The sequence below is a fragment of the Tenrec ecaudatus genome, chromosome X, assembly GCF_050624435.1.
Source record: "Tenrec ecaudatus isolate mTenEca1 chromosome X, mTenEca1.hap1, whole genome shotgun sequence".
NCBI lineage: Eukaryota > Metazoa > Chordata > Mammalia > Afrosoricida > Tenrecidae > Tenrec > Tenrec ecaudatus.
The window spans coordinates 149,610,334-149,632,350 of NC_134548.1; the positions used below are offsets into that span (position 1 = coordinate 149,610,334).

Consider the following 22,017-nt stretch of genomic DNA (forward strand, 5'->3'; position numbering starts at 1 on the left):
ACAGGCTAAACTCCACCTCTTCACTTTTTTTGGTTTGTTTGTTTGTTTCTGCAAACAAGTTTTATTTAAATAAGTTTAACTACATCACGTAACATGAAAACTGAAGGAAGGGGGAGACCAGTTATTAACGTCACGTGGCATCGGGCAGCTGTGGCTGTGATGTTGCAAGCGCTCCAGTTAGCTACGTCCGTTTGCAATGTGTTCCCTTGTCAAAAGTGTAATGCTGACCGAAGATTGGCCTCACATTTTAGCGATCTTTGGACACCCCCTAGCTAGGATATGTCTGGTCAAAAAGAACCAAGACCTTGGTGGCCACACCGGAAGCCCTATCACCTTACCAGAGGGAAGGGAGCTGATCTAAGACCCACCCCCTTGTCTGGTTGGCCGCAACACCAGGGGATCTTTCTCTTGCTACCAAAACGTCCTGCTAGTGGTACAGCTGCCTCATCCCTTCCTCCCACGGGGGGCTGTCCAGGTGGTGGATGCCATTTTCTTAGGGCAGGGGAGTTACTGCCCAGACATAGCCATCTGAGAGCTCGAGGCTCTGAGCTTGGCTGAAACATGATGCTGTTGTTTTGTTTCAGACTGGGCACTGCCAGGCGCCTACTGCTCGACCTCTGTTTCAATGAGGGACTTTAAGACTAGGCAGCAGGGCTCTTTTCAGTTTATTGTATGAAGGAGTTACACTAGTCCAAGTTAAAAGTGGACCCCAAATGTTTGCATCATACCAGCTGTAAGGTTTTAAACTTGTGACAAGAGACAGGGAATTTTACTACTCATTGCCAGGAATCCTCACTTAAGCTTCCGTGAGCCACAAGCACTTACTTAAACCCATGACCCTTCAGCTGGTCGTCCTTCGCCCGTCCAATCTCTACAAGGCACTGGCATATGTTCTTGCGCTGGTCACCCTGGAGCTGAATCCCTTCTCCATATTCTGGATGCGCCATCACAGTACCATTATAGGCAAATGTCTTCTTAAACGCCTTCCCTAATTTCTTTTTGTCGTAGTCATCAGTGACCCCTTGGACAGTGGTAAGGGTCTTCCTGATGTTCTGCTGTTGAACTCTTATATGGATATAATCCTCGGTCTCTGCAGGCAGCAGGTCATCACCCTTACTAGCATCAGCAAAGGGGTGGAAAGAGTGGAGGTTTTGGATAGCGGACACACAATACAATTCCTTCTCCGTGGTGGAAATGGCCTGTGGAAGGCAGCAGCTGGAGAAGGTGGGCAGGGGGGACAGAGCGTTGGGAAGCGAGGGGCTCGAGGGGGAGGCGGCTGAGTCCTCGGCAGCGGCTCAGTGACTGGGGCCCCTTCACTCTTAATAGTCTCAAGTTGACAGCAGATTATGTAACTACCACCGTGGCTATGAGTCAGTTTGGTTTCTTTGGTACCACCCTTCACAACCACTCTTCTTCTGACTATTCTCCCTACCTCTAACCTAAGTGGGCCACACCAGGCTCTGTTATTTTTGCCATCCTGTGCTGCTCTCCTTGGTCACCGTGATATGCTACAGCTGTCACCTCTGTTTTCTACTGAAGTTTAGTACCCCTCTCCAGTGGTGTCTCAGTTTCACGCTGGTGTCTCAGTTTTTCTTCCCTGGACATGTCTATCCAATCTATGGGCTCCTCAAACACAAGTCCCAAACACAACTGGTCTGCTGTGATTTTTATTGTTTGCTGCGTTTAAGTCAAGCCCCTGACTTATGGCAACCCCAGACACAGAGGAACAAAACACTACCCCGTCCTGTGTCATTCCCATGACCCTGGTGATGAATAGGGTTGTCATTGACTGTTTTTGTTGTTGTTTTTTAGCATGCTGTCATTTTAAATTTTAATAAAACAGGAAATTTCCTATGGCATAAGGAACAAGTCCATCCACTCATCACTGATAAACTTTTATAAATTTTTTCAAAGCTGAATTTTTGATTATAAACGACTCCTTTATAACATTTTGTCCTACACATGCAACTTTCCCATCCCATCCCACCCTCTGGCTGGTTTTCGAAAGCAGGACCTCAAGACCTTTCTCCCTAGCCCAGCTTAGGCTGCAAGTTCCACCCAAACCTGTTCAACATCATCATTCACGTACTCACTGCCATCAAGTCAGTTGTGACTCAAAGTGAGTACAGGGCAGGGTAGAACTGCCCCTGAGAGTATTCAAGACGTGACTCTTATTTTTTAAGACTGTGATTCTTTACAGTAGTTGAAAGTCTCATCTTTCTCCCAAAGAGTAGGCGGTGGGTTTGAAATGCTACTGTTATGGTTGGCAGCCCAAAGCACAACCCACGTATGCCACCAGGGCATCATAGTAACATGCAAACCTGACATGGCTTATGGTTGTGCATGAGGTGCATTAACCAGACATTGATTTCAGGTTGCTCGAATAGAAAATTCTACCACTGGGAGACAAACAACAGAAATGTGGGTAAAGGGAGACACCGAACATTGTAAGATATGAAAATAATAATAATCTGTTAATTATCATAGGTTCACGGGGAGGGGAAAGGGGAGGGAAAAGGGAGCTGATACCAAGGGCTCGAGTAGAAAGGAAATGTTTCGAAAATGATGATGGCAACATCTGTATAAATGTGCTTGACACAATGGATGTATGGATTGTTACAAGAGCTGTAAGAGCCCCCAATAAAAACATTTATAGAAAAAGAAAAAATGTGAACACTCAACTATCCCAGTCCTTACGACTTGACATTGGCCTGTTTGTTAGTGACTCTGCAGTCAGTCAGATTACCCTTGGTCCACGTCACATCCAATCACTTGCAAATCCCCTTAGAGTCTGCCATTGCCTTTTAAGGGGGTGCTGTTGAGTGAGCATTTGGCTGCTACCCCAAAAGTTGGTGGTTCTCACCCACCAGCTGCTCTGTGGGAGAAAGAAGAGGCTTTCTGCTCCTATCAAGGTCTTTCAGCTTCGGAAACCCTACATAAGGTCACGATGAGTGGGAACCGACTGGATAGCAGTTCAGTTTTGGTGTCTCCATTTTTATTATCAGGAAGCTAGTTTGGATTGTTTTCTTTTAAAAAAAAATAACCTTTTTCTCTCCTGTGGTATCCGCTTCCTAATATGTCCAAAGTACATGAGACAAAGTCTCACCATCTTCACTTAAAGGGAGCATCTCATGACAGGCTAATGATTTATTAAGCTAAAGCGAGGGCTGGCAAATTGAAGATGCTGATTAATGGTAGATGGCAGTACTTCTTGTTTCTTCCCATTATTCCCTTTTCCACTATCCATAAGTAAATGCATGCTCATTACACCAGAAGGAGAAAGCACAGCTAACTGGAAAAATAATTACATCTCTCATAGTCCTAAATGACCATAAGGCACCATTGCATATTGTTAATAAAATCTTCCCAACAATGTATGAACTGTGAAAAGAATTGTATGAGCCCCAATAAATTGTTAATAAAAAAAAGAAAAAAAATCTTCCCAACATTTGTATGCATGTTACTGGATATATGAGGGGCCTTCAAAAGGTTCATGGGAAAATGTTTTTTCCATGAAAAATATTCATTTTTAACCCACTCCTAGGTCATTATTTTTATAAACATAGGTTCATATGCCTACTAACTTATTATTTGCTTTTGGCAAAAAAAAAAAATGGAAACATCTCCATGGGTCAGTAAATACATTCTCTCATGCTTATCGACTGCATTCCAGCCCATTCTGTAGATGTCTCACAGTTTGTTTGACCCTCTTCCCATCATTGAATAGTTGCCAGTTTTGTTATCGCTGTCATTTTGCTATTACAAAGAGCACTGATTTAATCAGGAAGGACCAGCTGAGAAGCCCAGGCTAAAGAATGTTCTATAGACCAACTGGCTTGTACTCTTCCAAGAAGTTAATGTCTTAAAAAAAACACACGAAAACGGACAAACAAATGCTGCCTACAGAACTGTTCCCGATTAAAGGCAACTAAAGAGATATGACAAATATCCTGCATTACAGCATGGTGCAGAAGAATGCTTGCTACAAAGGAGCTTCTGCTATTGGCTAAATGTCAGTGTGGAAGGAGTATTAAATAATACTCCATAGCATTTGGTTATGATTCTTTTCTGATTTCAATCATTGTACTGTAATTGACAAAGAGAAGAATATTCCTGTTCTTAGAAAATGCATGCTGAAGTCCCTCTTAATAAAGGGCGACCATGTCTATCATTGAACTGCTTCTGAACCAAAAGTGGTTGTATCTATAAGAGACAAAGCAAATGGGGCAGAACATTACAGGCTGGGGCGTCTCAGGGAAGACCCTCAAGGAAGTTTTAATTTCTATTTCTTCCAACTGCTCTATAATTTTGAAATTTTTATCTTTAAAAAGTTAAACATACCCAAGCAGAAAGAGCAGCCATATCCAACGGAGTGTGGAGAAGGTCCAAACTCAGAGTGGGCAAACACCAAAGAACAGGAGGGCCATGGGGAAGTCATCAGCATATTTAACTACAGACCCACATCTGGAGGGAAGAATACAAAGGATATTTGCATCAGGCACCCTGCCAGCACTCAGGGCTATTCACAGCCGTTTCCATTGCCACACGTGCAACATAGAGAAAGTTGAACTTGTCAGCTGTTTCACCCTTTGGCAGCCACTTGTTTCATTTTGTTCATATCTCCTCCTTCTGGGATTCCCTTTTCATCTTGTAGAAGTAATATTTTCTCTCTTTTTTTTTGAAGTACAGTACTATTTTCTTGATGTTGTCTAAAATGAGGAATAATGGCCTAAAAAAACATGCTGAGAGGAATATGTCTTCTTGTAAATTATATTAGTCTTGTTGTCCATTTGTTTTCTAATGCATGTACCGTACACATTTGGGACTATCAGAAGATGTTGGATTTTGGGTGAAGAGTCAATAGAGAATTTTAACTGAAAGCAAACAACAAATGTAAAGAGACAAACATGCAATATAAAAGAAAAAAACCTCAACACAAGAACACTTTCTTCTGTTAAATTGGCATTCCATGATGCTCACCTTCCCGACACAATCTCTGAAGACAAAGTGAGTGCATAAGCAAATGTGGTGAAGAAAGCTGATGGTGCCCGGCTATCACAAGATATGGCATCTCTGATCTTAAAGGCTTGAAGGTAAACAAGCAGCCATCTAGCTCAGAAGTAAGAAAGCCCACATGAAAGAAGCACACCAGCCTGTGTGATCGTGAGGTGTTGATGGGATCGAATCAGGCATCATCAAAGGCCCAGAACAAACAAAAAAAAAACATTTCATTGTGAACGAGGGGAAGTGCAGAGTGGAGACCCAAAGCCCATCTGTAGGCAATTGGACATGCCCTTACAGAAGGGTCTCAGGGAGGAGAAAAGCCAGTCAGGGGGCAATATAGCACCAATGAAACATACAACTTCCCGCTGGCTCTTCAATGCTTCCTCTCCCCACTATCATGACCCCAATTCTAACTTACAAATATGGCTAGACCAGAACATATACACAGGTACAGATAAGATCTGGAAACACAGGGAATCCAGGACAGGTAAACCCCTCAGGACCAATATTGAGAGTAGCCATACCAGGAGAGGGAGGGGAAGGTGTGTGAGAAAGGGGAAACCTATCACAGTGATCTAACTATAACCCCCTCCCAGGGAAATGCACAACAGAAAAGTGGTAAAAGGGAGACATCAGCAAGTGTACAACATGAAAAAATAGTAAAAATTTATAAATTATCAAGGGTTCATGAAGGAGAGGGGAATGAACTGATACCAAGAGCTCAAATAGAAAGAAAATGTTTCGAAAATGATGATGGCAACAAATGTACAAATGTGCTTGACACAATGGATGGATGATAAGAGTTGTAGAAGCCCCCAAGAAAGTGATTTTTTTAATGGAAGTGAAGAGTTGACAAATGTATTAAGTGTAATGGAGAGTATTTTGAAGGTGATAAGTTTGTTTTGTAAAAAAAAAGAACAGCATTGAAAAAAATGTCCTGTTTAGGGGCGTACCCCTTTGTATGCTGCAAATGTATCCATCAATATAGGAGAGTTTACAGGGGGCAATGTTATACATACTTCTTAGCCATGACTAAAAATCATGGATAAAGGAGTTGCTTGGCCTCGGAGAGCTCAAGATCATAGTATGAGGGGACAGCAAGGCCAATCACCACAAAACAGCTCACAAAGAAAATGCTCTACATCCTGCTTTCTGTTACTTCTCAGCACATGCCTGTTTGTTCCACACCATGGCACAGACCATGACAGACAACATACCTGAGAGATTCACCGGGTACCATTGGAACTCTAGCCAACAAATGGACTACTGACTAGGACCCACTTTCATAATATCATCATTTGCCACATGATTCCATGAACATGATCTTGTGTAAAATGTGCAAAAGTCCTTAATCGCCACTCACTTGACAGATGAGGAAACTGAGAACCAGGGATATTAAATGACTTAGTCAATATCACACAGCTAGTAAGTGATTCAAACCCAGTCTGCCCATCTCTATGTGTGATGCTTCGGCTATTCTATCAGGATACATTTTGTGCTCCACCACTTGGCTGCTGGTTTGTCGTACTGTGGTGGCATACATGTTGCAGCGGTGCTGGAAGCTATGTCACTGGTATGTCAAATGCCAGCAGGGTCACCCAAAGGGAACAGGTTTCAGCAGAGCTTCTGCTTTGTGCTCATGTGGAACTTGTACATGGAACAAGAGGCAGTTAGTGTTTTAAATTCTGTACTATTGGCTAAATTAGTGAATTATCTTTATGCCTTAGGCCCCATGGGGACGATTGATAATGTTCTCCAACACAAAAGGACACTGATGTCACTAAGGTGAACCAGAGGCAGATATAAACCGTAGATGTATGAATTGATTCTGGGCTCCCACTTACTTTTAGTCCCAGTTTAAGAACAATTGGTTCTTATGACATGGCTATGTTCATGACTTACCTTCATGAAGAGATCACTGAAGATACAGGTGCTCTAGCGAAGTGTGGGGAGGAAACTTGATGGCACCCAGCTATCTGAAGGAATAGTGTCTGGGGCTTACAAGTTGTCTCCACACAAACAGCCATTTAATTGAGGCATCAACTAAGTCCACATGGAAGAAGCACAGCAGTCTGTGTGATCCAAAGATTGTAAATAATAAAATCCAAATCTGAGGAGGGAATAGTATGAACACTTGGTTGCAGAAGCCCAAGATCCATTTGCAGCATTCTCACATAGATGAAGCCTCTGATGAGTCCCTTCAGACTGTAGTTGAGGGATGTAACTACCCTTGTTATCGGACAGAGAGCACTGTAAAGTTGAAGTGGCAGACGTAATTAGGTTAAAATGTCATACAATTTGTGTGTTAGTATGGGTTGAGTAGGGAAACAGATTCATAGACACTCGTGTGTACAAGAAAGAGCTTTATATACTTACCCGGCAGGGGAGATACCATGATCCCGAAGGTGGTTTTCCCAGGGTGAGGCTTCTCCATGGCACTCCGGATGTGCTGACCCCTGCGATTTCCCCAAATGTGGGAAACTCGACTGCATAATCTGGTAATGGGGGAGTGTGTTCGTGCTCTCCCCTGTGGGGGGAAAAAAAGAAAGAAAGAGCTGTATATAAAGAGTAATTGTATATTAAGAAAACATCCTAACCCAGTCCAGATCAAGTCCATAAGTCCGATATTGGCCCATATGTCCAATGCTAGTCTATAAATTCCTCTTCAGACTCACACAACACATGCAATAACGGTGAATTCAGGAAGATCACAGGCCAGTGGGTGGAAAGTCTTGTGGATCCAGTGGTGGTGGAAGTATCTCAACACTGGCATGAGTCTCCATATAGCTCCTCCAGCTCCAGGGCTCTGGCTCCATCAGCATAGCTCCAGGTGCCTTGTCAACTGGAATGTCCTGCAGGGAGAATGTGTCCAGCCTCCAGGGACAAAAAATCCTTAGGAGAAGGCCATGCCCACACTGTGGCCTTATTGGCTGTGACCTGATTGATAGGCTAGACTCCACCCCTTTGCTCAAATTGATAATAGATTGTGTAACCATCATAGAGTCCCTTTCAACTGTCAGTGACCCTATATAGTGGCCCTGTGTAGCATTTCTGAGACGGTCAGTCTTTACAGGAGCAGACAGCCTCATCTTTCTCCTGAGGAGCAGCTGGTGGGTTTGAAGCACTGACCTTGCAATTAGCAGTTCATGAGTATATACATACATGTATATATGATGTTGTATATAGCATACATACATGTGTGTATACATACATGTGTGTATATGTGTGTGTGTGTATATATTCACTATCATTGAGTCAATTCTCACTCAAGGTGGCCCTATAGGACAGAGTAGAACTCCATGGAGTGATTGGTGGTTTTGAACTTTGGAACTTGCGCATCCCCAAAGTCCAAAATGTAACTGCTAAGCCATCTGGACTCCTTTGGTAAGGATAACTTATAAGAAGAGACCCAACCCACTTCCATAGAGTCCCTTCCAACTCATAGTGACCCTATGTAGGGTTTCCAAAACTGTCAGTCTTTATGGAAGCAGATAGCGCTTCTTTTTCCTAAGGAGCGGCTGGTGCATTTGAAGCACCGATCTTGTGGTTAACAGTCCAACGCTTCCCTGAAAAGCGCTTACCAGTCCAGCGCCACCGGCAGAAGAGAAGGGCTAGATAATCGTTGTAAGATTCAAGTTAAAAAAATGTCTGAAATATAAAATTCCAACTTAATTAACAAAAAAAATCCATTTTTGAAAAGATATATATTTCATAATCAGGCTCTTACCTGGTGAGTAGGTAATGAGTTTCTCAGAAAATCTTTTCAACCTCATAAAAATTCATCAGATGCAAGGGGCTTAAGTGGAGAGCAAATGCTTTGAGAATGATTGGGGCAGGGAATGTATGGATGTGCTTTATACAATTGATGTATGTATATGTATGGATGGTGATAAGAGTTGTATGAGTCCCTAATAAAATGTAAAAAAAGAAAAAAAAGTTCATCAGAAAATGACAAGCATTTTATTACAAATGCTTACTATTTCTCAGGAGGAAGTTAAGAATTATTCTTGTGTTTTAAAAAAGCCCCGAGTCAGATCAGGAACTAGATCCTTTACTAGTTCTTCTTTTGGTTTGGATCTTCTTTTGGTTCTTCAAAATCTTAGTCACACACACACACACACGCACACACACACACGCACGCACACGCACGCACACGCACACACACGCACACGCGCACACGCACACGCACGCACACGCACACACACGCGCGCACGCACACGCGCACGCACGCTCACGCACGCACACGCACGCACACGCACGCACACGCACGCACACGCACAAAGAAGAAAGCCAATCTTAGGGTGCTTGTACAACTCTTATCACAATCCATACATTCATCTATTATGTCATGCATATTTATACATTTGTTGCCATCATCATTCTCAAAACATTTGCTTTCTAGTTGAGCCCTTGGTATCAAATCCTCCCCATTCCCCCTTCCCTCATGAACTCTTGATAATTTATAAATTATTATTGTTTTGTCAAAGCTTACTCTCTCTGATGTTTCCCTTCACCCACTTTTCTGTTGTCCATCCCCCAGGAAGGGGGTTATAGTTAGATCCTTGTAATCGGTTCCTCCTTTCTACCTCACCTTTCCCCCGTCCTCCCAGTATCTCCACTCTCACCACTGGTCCTGAGGGGTGTATCTGTCCTGGATTACCTGTATTTCCAGCTCCTATCTGTACCAGTGTACACATTCTCTGATCTAGCCGGATTTGTAAGGTAGAATTGGGATCATGATAGTGGTGGGTGGGAGGAGGAAGCATTTAGGAACTAGAGGAAAGTTGTATGTTTCATCGTTGCGATACTGCACCATGACTGGCTCATCTCCTCCATGTAACCCTTCTGTAAGGGGATGTCCAGTTGCCTACACATGGGCTTTGGGTCCCCAATCTGCACTCCCCCTTATTCACAATGATATGATTTTTTGTTCTTTGATTCCTGATACCTGATCCCTTCGACACCGCGTGATCACACAGGCTGATGTGCTTCTTCCATGTGGGCTTTGTTGCTTCTCAGCTAGATCACAGCTTGTTTACCTTCAAGCATTAAGGACCCAGACACTCTATCTTTTGATGCCAGTTTAATAGAACAAAATGTCCTTACATTGAGGGAGTACTTGAGTGGAGGCCAATTTCCATGTGCTACCTTAATACTAAACCTGTAAGTATATGCACATATATCTATTTCCCCGTCATCATATGTAAACATATTTACATATGTACATGCCTGTATTCAGACCTCTATAAATATCCTTTGCCTCCTAGTTCTTTCCTATATTTCCCTTTCCTTTCCTATTGTCCTACTACCATGCTCAGCCTTCATTTGGGTTTCAGTAATTCCTTTCGGTTACATTGTCCTTGAACAAGCCCTACCAGGCCTCTTACACCCTCCTCGCCACTGATTTTGGATCACTTGTTGTTCTCTTGTCCCTGGGTTTGTTAACACTACTTCCTTTCTCCAGCCTCCCCCTCTCCCATGTACCCGCCCCCCCCCCCCCCCCGCCTTGAAACCATCAGTCTATCTGTATGGTTTATCCAGCCTATCTAATCTAGATAGATCTAATCTTATAACATTTATATGCTAAAATAATTCATTGACTTTGTTGCTTCATTGGTTGCCTTTTCAAATTCTAACAGATGGTGGAAATTAAGCAGAGTCTTAGTTTACACAACACACACACACACACACACACAAGTATTACTAGCCTTAATTATAAACATGCTGAAAGGATCCCCTGAAAATAGTTTCTTATATTACAGGAGCGCATTTCCAAACAACAGCCCATGGTCACTCATTTCCTATGGTAGCTGCTTCATGGATGGAGTTGATGGCGCTGGATGTACTAGATGCTGTTATTGTCCTGCCGGGACCCTTTAACTGATGCTCTTATCCTACATGTATGTTCAATGTCACTTACACCTGTGACCTTTTCTCACCTAATGGGCGCTTAGGAAGCACCCCCCACCCCCTTCTGTTTTCCAGGATAGCCAGTGATAGATACTAGGAGACAAAATCCCTGGCCTCTGCCTCAAGGCAGGACTCCAACAGATTCCAGCCCCGCTGTGGATTAAGGCAAAGTTGAACATTGCCTGAGAGCTTGTCCTTGCTTTATTCTCTCCTGTTTGCTTTCCTGCTGCCAGACCTCCCTGACAGGTTGTTCTCTAAGAACACACCTTCCACAAATCGAACACACTCAAATAGCTTTTGCGGGAACCCTACTTAGAGCACCAACACACAAACATCCCCAACCGAACTCATTGCCATTGAGTCTATTTCAACTGATTGCGACCGTGTAGAACAGAGTATAACTGCTCTCTTCAGGGGTCTGAGACTAACTCTTTACAAGAGTAGGAAGTCGCATCTTTCACCTCAGAGCGGCTGGTGGGTTCGAACGACTGACCTGCTGATTAGCAGCCCAACTTGTGACGCACCCCGCCACCAGGGTTCCTTACTTCAAGCACGTGGCCTCTATTATTTGAATGTTCTTATTGATTTGGCCCGTGTGACCTGCTCAGCTGCATGCCCTCAGAGTCACTGAGGAACCCACCGTAGCCTCCTTGTTGTATGAGCAAATCCAGTTGCATAGGCTGTTTAGTAACCATTGGTACGAGCCACTCTGTGAGAGAAAGATGAGGCTTTCCACTCCCTTGATGATTCACAGTCTCGAAAACCCACAGGTCTGCTCTGTCCTCCAGAGGCACTATGAGTAGGAATTAGCTTGATGGCAATGAGTGCGTTCAGTTTAAGCAGCATACACTGCACTTTGAAGACTTTAAAAAACCTCTATTCTTTTCTATTACTTCTGTTTTCCCCTTTCCTTTTCTATTCCTTCTACAATGCTAAAAATAATTTTTTATCATTGCCCAACAACACACCTGTTTTGATATGAGATGATCTAAATTGTCTTCGACTACCTTCATAACTGGTTTTTGGTTTATAGCGCCAACACACTCTTATCAAAGTCATGAAAGTAGGTCAGTGTTCCTGGGTCACCAGAAAGTATCGTCTTCTGTCACAGAGCAGATACTTGACTGTCTTCTAGAACGGGCAACCACATAGGAAGTGCAACCTTTGTGCATAAGCAAATATGGCAAAGGAAGCTGATGGTGCCCGGCTATCAAAAGAGGTAGCGTCTCTGGTCTTAAAGGGTTGAAGGTAAACAAGCGGCCATTCTAGCTCAGAAGCAACAAAGTCCACATGGAAGAAGCACACCAGCCTGTGTGATCACGAGGTGCCGAGGGATCAGGTATCAGGCATTATTAGAACAAAAAAATCATATCATTGTGAATGAGGAGTGGAGTGCAGAGTGGAAACCCAAAGTCCATTTGTAGGACACTGGACATCCCCTTACAGAAGGGTCTCAGGGAGGAGACAAGCCAGTCAGGGTGTGATATAGCAACGATGAAACATACAACTTTCCTCTAGTTGCTAAATGCTTCCTCCCCCCACCCCACTATCATGATCCCAATTCTACCTTACAAATCTGGCTAGACCAGAGGATGTACACTGGTACAGATAGGAACTGGAAACACAGGGAATCCAGGGCGGATGATCCCTTCAGGACCAGTGGTGTGAGTGGTGATACTGGGTGGGTGGAAGGAGGGTGGGTTGGAAAGAGGGAACAGATTACAAGGATCTACATGTGTTCTCCTCCCTGAGGGACAAAGAACAGTAAAGTGGGTGAAGGGAGATGTTGGACAGGGCAAGATATGACAAAATCATAATTTATAAATGATCAAGGGCTCATGAGGGAGGGGGAACGGGGAGGGAGGGGAAAAAAGAGGACCTGATGCCAAGGGCTTAAGTGGAGAGCAAATGCTTTGAAAATGATAAGGGCAATGAATGTACAGATGTGCTTTATATAATTGATGTATGTATGGATTGTGATAAGAGTTGTATGAGTCCCTAATAAAATGTAAAAAAAAAAGAAAAGAGGAGGGGAAAAAAAGAAAATGATTAGGGCAAAGAATGTACAGATGTGCTTTATATAATTGATGTATGTATATGTATGGACTGTGATAAGAGTTGTATGAGCCCCTAATGAATTGTTTAAAAAAAAGAGTTGTATGAGCCCCTAATAAAACGTTAGATAGATAGATAGATAGATAGATAGATAGATAATGAAGAAAGTGCATCCTTTGTTTACACTTTCACGGTGGGTGGGACATCCCAAAGAAGTGAAATTTCTCTTTAAATGTGATATTTATGGCATGATAGTGGTTACGAATTTGGTTCATCTACATTTATCCTGGATGGAACAATGATTTGTATTTCTCATTTAGAGCTGTTCCACAGAGACATTATAGTTATATGTGCATGTGTGCATATAGACATATCAAAACAACTCACTGCCATTGGGTCCACGAGGGAAAACCAAAACCAAGTTTAACTGCCATCGTGTCACTTCTGAATCATAGTGACCCACACAGGGGTAGAACTGCCCCTGTGAGTCTCTGAGACAACCTTTCAAAAGGAGTAGAAAGCTCTATCCTTCTCCTGTTGAGAGGCTCTTAGTTTTGAACTGCTGACTTTGCCGTTAACAGCCCAACGTGTAGCCACTGTGCCATCAGGGCTCCTCATATGTATATGTAGTGTAGATTACACATTAGAATGAGCATACTATCATGACTGTTCATCTACAATCTACAGGTTGTTCTTTCACTGAACTCCCTTTAAAAAACATTCCCAAGTTTCATTTGTTGGAGGTCTTGTGATACATTCTTCAGAGAATTTGTTCATTTCTCCTCATTTCACTTAATAAAATCTTTGATGGGGAACATTCATGCACAAATCAGGCAACTGGACAGTAATGGTGTTCATGCGAGTGAGTGTTCTTGAGGCCTTTGGTTTTCCTGCTAATTTCAGATCAACCGGGGTAATCAAGATCATTATTTCCATGAGTTCAGAAATGATCCCTGAACTAACCTATCAATCATGGAAAAGATCCCGCTTCGCCTTTAAAAATGTAGGGTTAGGCCCATTCACAATGAATTGTTGAGCCATGTGCTTCCTCCCTAAAGTCCTGAGGGGAACAGCCTGCTAAACTGAGGTTTGGAAATGGAGCCAAAAGGGAAGAGGGCTCTCAGTCAGGGTGCAGTGTAGCAACGATGAAACGTACAACTTTCCTCTAGTTCTTAACTGCTTCCTCCCCCCCCCACTATCATGATCCCAATTCTACCTTATAAGTCTGGCTAGACCAGAGGATGTACACTGGTACAGATAGGAACTGGAAACACAGAGAATCCAGGGTGGATGATCCCTTCAGGACCAGTGGTGAGAGTGGCAATACCTGGAGGGTGGAGGGAAGGCGGGGTAGAAAGGGGGAACTGATTACAAGAATCTACATGTGACCTCCTCCCTGGGGGACGGACAACAAAAAAGTGGGGGAAGGGAGATGTCTGACAGTGCAAGATATGACAAAATAATAATTTATAAATTATCAAGGGTTCATGAGGGAGGGGGCGGGGAGGGAGGGGGAAATGAGGAGCTGATATTAAGGGCTTAAGTAGAAAGCAAATGTTTTGAGAATGATGAGGGAAACAAATGTACAAATGTGCTTGACACAATGGATGGATGGATGGATTGTGATAAGAGTTGTACGAGCCCCCAATAAAGTGAATTAAATTTTAAAAATTAAAAAGAAAGAGGGCTCTAGTAAACTCGGATCCTCAAACAACCCACTCCCTTCAGGTCTCTGCTGACTCATAGTGATCCTAGAACCTGAAAAACAACTCCAATAAGAGTCTAAGATAAATGGCCATAACTAATTGTCTCTGATCAGTTTTACTCTGTCCTGTTTTGTTTTCCACTCAGATTAGTCATCTACATTCATGACGCCATCTGCCGCTGGGGTGCAATAGCCCTGGAAGTCCCAAGTCTTAGGTGTACTGGAACAGTCTGTCAGTTTCATGCAGTTGGGAGCCATATCGGCTTACCCCGAGAAGCCGGCCTTGGTGCTTTGAACTGAGGTTCTGAAACTAGCCATGGAAGCTGAGATCTGTCCTAAAACCATTCACCAACAGCTTCATTCTTCATTAGACATTTGTCTTGGCTTCTAACAGAAGCCTGTGCTGTTCTCACAGATGCAGTACGAATGGATATATTTAAGGAACATTTTATCTTATCACTTCTAGAAGGCTGAATTCAGAGCCTCAGCCCGAGGAGAAGGCGTCCCCTGTCTGTCAGCTCTGGAGAAGATTGTCTGTTCAGCTCCTGGTTCCTTGGAAGTCTCCATGTCTTGGCATCTATCTTACATCTCCACTCCACTTGCTTGTCTAATCTCCTTTATATCTCAAAAGAGATCCACTTAATACACCCCCCACACTAATCTGGCTTCCTCAGTAACAAAGACAAACAACCCATGCCCAAATGAGCTTATTATCACAGGCATAAAAGCTAAGAATTACAGCACATATGTAGGGTACCCCCCCAAAAAAAACCGGAAAAAAGCCCCGCTGGGTAGAGCTTTCATAATATGCATTTTTTCCCAGGAGGCGAGCAAGAATGGAAGCGCAGATTTGGCGAATGTATTAAGTGTAATGGAGACTACTTTGAAAGTGTTAACATTGTTTTGCAAAAAAAAAAAAAAAGAAAGAAATACACAGCTTTGAAAAAATTGTTTTTAAGTACCCCTTTGTATTTTGATGGGACACAACTCAATTAATAATATTCTGCTTTTTAGTCTCCACAAATCCATGTCCTCCCCAATGTAAGACTCCATCACATCATCCCCAAAGTCTTAAATTGACTCTAAGGGAAATTAAATTCCCATCTCCCAAATCATCTAAATCAAATAGGGTTGAGACTTGAGGTGTATTCCATCTTCGGGCAAAATTCCTCTTCATCAATGCATCTGGCAAATCCAGACTATGAGTTATGTTTCCAAAGAAGAATGCCACAAGGCACACCTTTCCATTACAAATGAGAGAAATTGGAGGCAAAGATGAGATAAGGGATACCAAGCAATTCCACAAGCCAGAAGAACACTTTACACGATTAGCTCTCACTGTTTGGAAATAATTAGTCTGTTCTCTGAGACCGATGGCCCTGCCCTCCAGACTGCAGGTTTTGTCCAATACCTTACAGGTAGCCCCACACTCTGGACTATAGTTAATGAAAATTCAGCTCTTTGAAACCTTGGAGGCCGTGACCCCACCCTCTGAAACCAAGAAGGCTCTGTTTCCCATGAGGGTCTTTTTCTTTTCTTGAAGAACAGATGTAGCACGGGTTAGCCTGTTTCCTGCCATACATGTCCAAGAGGCAGACCGCATTCTCTCATTATTTCTCTGTTTCCTTCCGTTTAAGTTGATGAGTTTTCTTTCCTGGTAGTTGGCTGGCCCCAGGCTTAATCTCTTTACCCAAGCAATATGTAAACATGCCCCAGATGGACTTAAAAATCCGCCTGCGCAAAATGAAAAGCGGACTTAATGGTTTGGAAAATTCTCTTGTACAAATTCACAATACTCATATGTGTCCTAGATTGTCCACCAGGGGACATTTTTCCCTTACATTTCACTATTAGTGGCAAGAGGACGCCAAGCGGCATCTTTAAGATCTTTTTTTAAAAATAAATCATTTTATTGGGGCTCATACAATCCATACATACATCAATTGAGTAAAGCTCCCTTATATATGTTCGTTGCCCTCATCTTGCTCAGACATCTCATCAGCCAGATATCCAAGTTCATCTCTTACCATTTCTGCCTTTCTTCGGACATTTTCTTTTAGAACAATGGTTCTCAACCTTCCTAATGCCACGACCCTTTAATACAGTTCCTCATGTTGTGGTGACCCCCAACCATCAAATTCTTTTCATTGCTACATCAAAACTGTCATTTTGCTACTGTTATGAATCGTCGTAAATATCTGATATGCAGGATGCATTTTCATTGTTACAAATTTAACATAAAGCATAGTGATTAATCATAAAACAATATGTCATTATATATTGTGAAATATGTATTTCTATTGACAAATAAATGAAATTTTGTCTTGAAGCATGGCGAAGCGTTGGTAACAGTCTTCACGCCAGGTACTCATGTGTGGGCATATCTGATTGTGGGCGGAACCGCCTGGAGACGGATAGAGAAGCAGTGTCTCAGTTCCTAAGATCATTGGAAATAAGTGTTTTCAGATGGTCTTTGGCGACCCCTGTGAAAAGGTCATCTGACCCGCAGAGGTGTCGCAACCCACAGGTTGAGAACGCTGTTTTAGAGCCCCACCACAGGCACATTTAAGGTCCACATTTCCTTCTGAGCTTCTGGCGTCCATAGTACTACCAACAGTTCCTTCAAGGCAAACCAGGCTTTAACTATTAGGCACCTTAAGACTCTTCCAGTGGAAAACTCTACTCCTTACCCAGTTCTAAAACCACTCCCACATTTGAGTATCTGGTAGAGTAGAAGACACTCTGCTGGTACCCAGTTCAATACTTGACACCCAGCACTGTGCAAGGGAACTTTGGGGCAAAGATGGAAAGGTTTTGTGTCTATGCTAGCTACTGTTTCCCCGAAAATAAGACAGTGTCTTGTATTAATTTTTGCTCCCAAAGTTGCACTAGGTCATTTTCAGGGGATATCTTATTTTTCCATGAAGAAGAATATGGTACACATTTATTGACTTGTTTTATTAAAAGAGACCTCACACTTCCTGTCTGCTCCGGCTGTGCTGTGGCCAACAGTGAGCTGCACGGTGGCGCCCACCGCTACGGTCCAAAGTCCAGAGGTACTGTAGCTTCGGGGGTGCTTATTTTCGGGGAGGTCTTATTTTCAGTGGATGCCTTATAGTTCAGTGAGAGGCAAAACTGTAAGTGGGTATTATTTTCGGGGGTGTCTTACTTTCGGGGACACTCAGTAATATGACCAGAATGATCAAGGAACCAAATGGTAAAAGTTTACTTAATTTTAATGAATTCAAACTTAAGTTCAATAAGCACATGTGACTCCATCTATAATTTATAGCAGGGAGCTTTAGAGAATCATGAAAAGAGTAGAGAGCACGTGTGGAAAGATAATGGGTATCTTCCTGGTTTTGTTATTGCAGTAACCCAACGTATCAGAATAGAGGCAAGTGGAATATCCTACTCAGGAATATAGTACATAAGTGAATGGACCCACCTGTAACTATACACTTAGTCGTTGATGACACTGATGCCTAGAAAGCATGATGGTCAGAGAAGGCCTTGAAAAATCTACAAGGTGTTAAAATCTGCCTATGAAGAGTGTACTAGAATTACTCCCCAACAACAGCAGTATTTCAAATCTTCCAGAGGAAGATTTGTTGGCCCTGACACGTGAGGGTGAACCATGTCATCACCCTGCTTGAAAAGCCCATTTGTCGGCCACTGGAGATCCCCTTGCAGAGGGATCTAGGGGAGGAGATGAGCCAGTCTAAGTGCAATGTAGCACCAATGAAAAATACAACTCTCCTCTAGTTCCTAAATGCTTCCTTCCTCCCCCCACCCCGCTATCATAATCTGAATTCTACCCTGAAAGTCTGGCTAGACCAGAGGATGTACACTGGGACAGATAGGAACTGGAAACACAGGGAATCCAGGGCGGATGATACCTTCAGGGCCAACGGTGTGAGTGGTGATACTGGGAGGGTAGAGGGTGAGTGGGTTGGAAAGAGGGAACCGATTACAAGGATCTACATGTGATCTCCTCTCTGGGGGACGGACAACACAAAAGGGGGTGAAGGGAGATGTCGGACAGGGCAAGACAGGATAAAATAATAATTTATAAGCTATCAAGGGCTCATGACAGAGGGGGAACGGGGAGTGAGGGGAAAGAGAATTAAAAAAACAAAGGCTTTTGGGCGTCACAGCATAATATTTTACCTAGACAACGTTAATCTACAAGAAAGTGAAGAACTAGAGATTTCCTGGCTAACCCTACTGACCATTCTAACCACGTTCACAGTAGTTGGTCCTGGATAGAATGGGGGCGGGGGGGTGTAGCAATTTAATGAACCAGTTGAGACCAGAGGACTCCCTGAATCTAAAACTTTGACATAGTGTTTATCCCTTGAACCTCGATGATCCCGTGAGCTCATCTTTTCGTGAAATAACAGAATCACTCACAACATTAAAAAAATATATTAACTGTTTGAATCAAAAGGTCTACATCTATGCCAAAGCAGAGGCGAAGACGAGGGGGCAGGCAAACGAGATTCCTGAAAAGGAACAACTGGAAAGCAAAGGAAGGGAATACTGACACATCGTGGAAAATGTAACTAAGAACACCGGACATTTTTTCAGAGAAATGATGAAATGGCAACCGTATCTAGTGTGTACATTTTCACCCACACACAATAAAATATTTATTATTTTTTAAAAGTAAACTGAGCTGCTTTTTGCCTTTGAGTAATTCCTATATATTGTAAGTCTGAAATATAATATCATTTATTGTTGAATTAATGGAGGATATACAGAGAAAGTGCGGACTCATGTATTGTTATTTAAAAATGAAGAAAATCAGTATAAAACATACCTATCATACCTAATTGGAGCCCTGATGGTGGGACTTACCCGTGGGACTTAGCACCCATGGGACTTAGCAGTTTCCGAAGTCACGAGGGGGCAGTTCTACCTTGGCCTGTAGGGTCGTCAGGAGTCAAGATCAACTCAATGGCAAGTGAGTTTCATACCTAGTTATTTTGAACTGCCTTGGCTGTGATTGGTCAAGAAATGAGGGAATGTGTGACCAGCTAGGATAATGCCCAAAATGGTTTAGGCGCAAAGGACCTCAGCAGTTTTATGATTGGGAATTTGGGGCCTAATCCTGGATAGGTCACTTTCAAAAGAGGTGTTACTAAGTCAGACACAAAAGGGCCGCTCGATAGAGAAACACATAAAGACCATCTTTCATTAGTGCTTACCAGAGGAGAGTGGAAGGCCTGGTGGCATTGCGGGCAAAGTGTTGGCCTGCCAACTGTAAAAAGTCCGAGGTTCAAATTGACTGGCTGCTCTGTGGGGGAAAGATGAGGCTGTCTGCTCCCATAAAGATGGACAGCCTCAAACCATGCAGAGGGCCACTGCGAGTGAATGTTGACTGGATGGTAATGGGTGGGGATGGGTTTTTTGAGGGGTGGAGAGAGGTGGGGAGTGTGTTGGTCGGAGTGGTGGGTTGCTTCAGCCCCAGAGTTCTTTTAACGGACAATTAAAAAATGTTGGGACTGGAGAGTGGTGATGATCGCACAACCCGAGCACATAGTTCATGGCGTTGACCTGTACAGGTGAAAATGGGGGGGGGGCAGGTTTTGTTGCACAGGTAAGATATTGGCTTTTATTTTAATTAGAGAGAGAGAGAGAGAGAGAGAGAGAGAGAGAGAGATCAGATAAAAAATTAGGACAGAAAGGAGCCGTTACCTTGGTAGCAGTAGTAACCAGGGCAACATAGCAGTGGTTTCTGACAGCGACAAAGGAAGGTCACAGAACACTAGGGATCCTCGCTTCTCTGCCTGAGGAGGAACCAGGAACATGGAATGAACCTTTATCATTCTTCTTGTTTTGGGGTCCGTCCCCCCGCTTCTTTTCCCCACAATTGTCTGCCACCAAAAGAACCCCATGCCAGGCAGACACAGGAAACGTTGGCAGGCCTTTTGGAAAGAGCACACATTAAAAAAAAATCCATAAAAACGATGTGCACATTTAAATCCACCCGAGTCAACACAAATCCACAGAAAGGAACTCAATGATTAATGCCATTGTTTAAAGACAATGGGTATCTTTAGTGCGAGAATTGCCTGCAATCAGGTGATTTCTGGCTAATGTTCTTCCAGATCTGGGTCTTTTCAATCTTGTTGCTAGCCGAATCCACCCCCTGCCCCTTGCTTTTTATGTGTGCCTTCATTGCTGTTCCCCCGCAGAGCAACAACAGGAGGCTCCTGCAAACCAAATGACAGCGCCACTTAAAGCAAATGTGAATGATGAACATGACTGAGTTTTATCTGAGAGTGAGTCATAGGCTCAAGTATATGACTTGGAGATGCTTCCTGGGCTAACTTATGAAGGAAGTAGTTATTTTCTATGTTTTTTCGAGCTGCGACTGAATAGCGGAAATTTTGGACCAGGGCAACTGAAACTCACTTAGGCGAATCTTGGATTGTTTCAAGTAACGAAGGAAACTTCATTCTTCTGGACACAAAAGGAGCGAGGACTGCCCTCTTCCATCTAAGCCCCTGACTGTTCGGCCCATGCGATGGAGATGATGAATACACCCCTTTGGGTCATCGGGAGGGTCCCACTGACCAATGCAGTTGACTCCAGGAATGCCCAGCCCTTGAGCTGCCACAGCTGGATACAACAGCCTCCCGAAATCTGCGGTGCAGAATTGGAGAGCACTGTGGCGGTTCACTTGTCTTCCTTCTGCTGTCGGTGAATGGCCAAGGTAGGCCAATCAACACAGGGCAGCCACTCAGTGGTTTTTAACCTACTTACAGGATGAAAAGAACACCATGAGTTTCTTTTTCTGGGTTTTTCTTAAGGAAGGTAAAGAGCAGGAAGAATCTTTTTTTTCTCCAGAGGGACAGACTACGTGTCCCTTCTCAAGAACATCCACAGTGGCATTGGGTTTCTCATCATCAACACCAACATGCAAGGGCTGCTTTTTCAGAGAAATCCTTGCTGGGTGGTTCAGCTGGTCGAGTTGGCTGGCAGCAAAAAGTCTGATCTGTCTGTGTCCTCGCAGTAGCTTAATAATTTGCTTTCGTTTCTCTTCAACGCTAACATCCCAAATACAATCAGCCTCATCAAGAACCAGGTACTGTATGTTTTATCAGGAATTGTGCTGGCGTGGCCTTGTGGCTATGCCCTGGGCCCCCATCCACATAGTTGGCAGTTCGAAACCAACCAGTAGCTCCTTACAAGAAAGACTGGGCTTTCTACTCCCGTAAATAAAACTCAGAGTCAGCATTGACTCTCTGGCAGTGAGTTTCGTTGGGGTTGGTTCCTCGTGAAGCCAGGAGCGTAGCAGTTAGGCGTGGGGCTGCCAGCCCCAAGGTCAGCAGTTC

At 43.4% G+C, this 22,017-nt stretch overlaps 1 protein-coding gene, 1 non-coding gene and 2 pseudogenes across 2 annotated transcripts in view; 2 read left to right on the plus strand and 2 right to left on the minus strand.

Annotated features, from left to right (window-relative positions):
• PHF6 (PHD finger protein 6) overlaps window positions 1–22,017 on the plus strand; it is an 80,860-nt gene that overhangs the window by 54,329 nt on the left and 4,514 nt on the right. The gene's annotated exons all lie outside the window — the stretch shown is intronic.
• LOC142433782 (eukaryotic translation initiation factor 1 pseudogene) lies at window positions 822–14,932 on the minus strand (annotated as a pseudogene).
• Window positions 7,373–7,534, plus strand: LOC142435086 (U1 spliceosomal RNA). Its single transcript, XR_012781234.1, has one exon. It is a non-coding gene; the product is annotated as a U1 spliceosomal RNA (small nuclear RNA).
• On the minus strand, window positions 20,736–21,776 carry LOC142433783 (ATP-dependent RNA helicase DDX18 pseudogene; annotated as a pseudogene).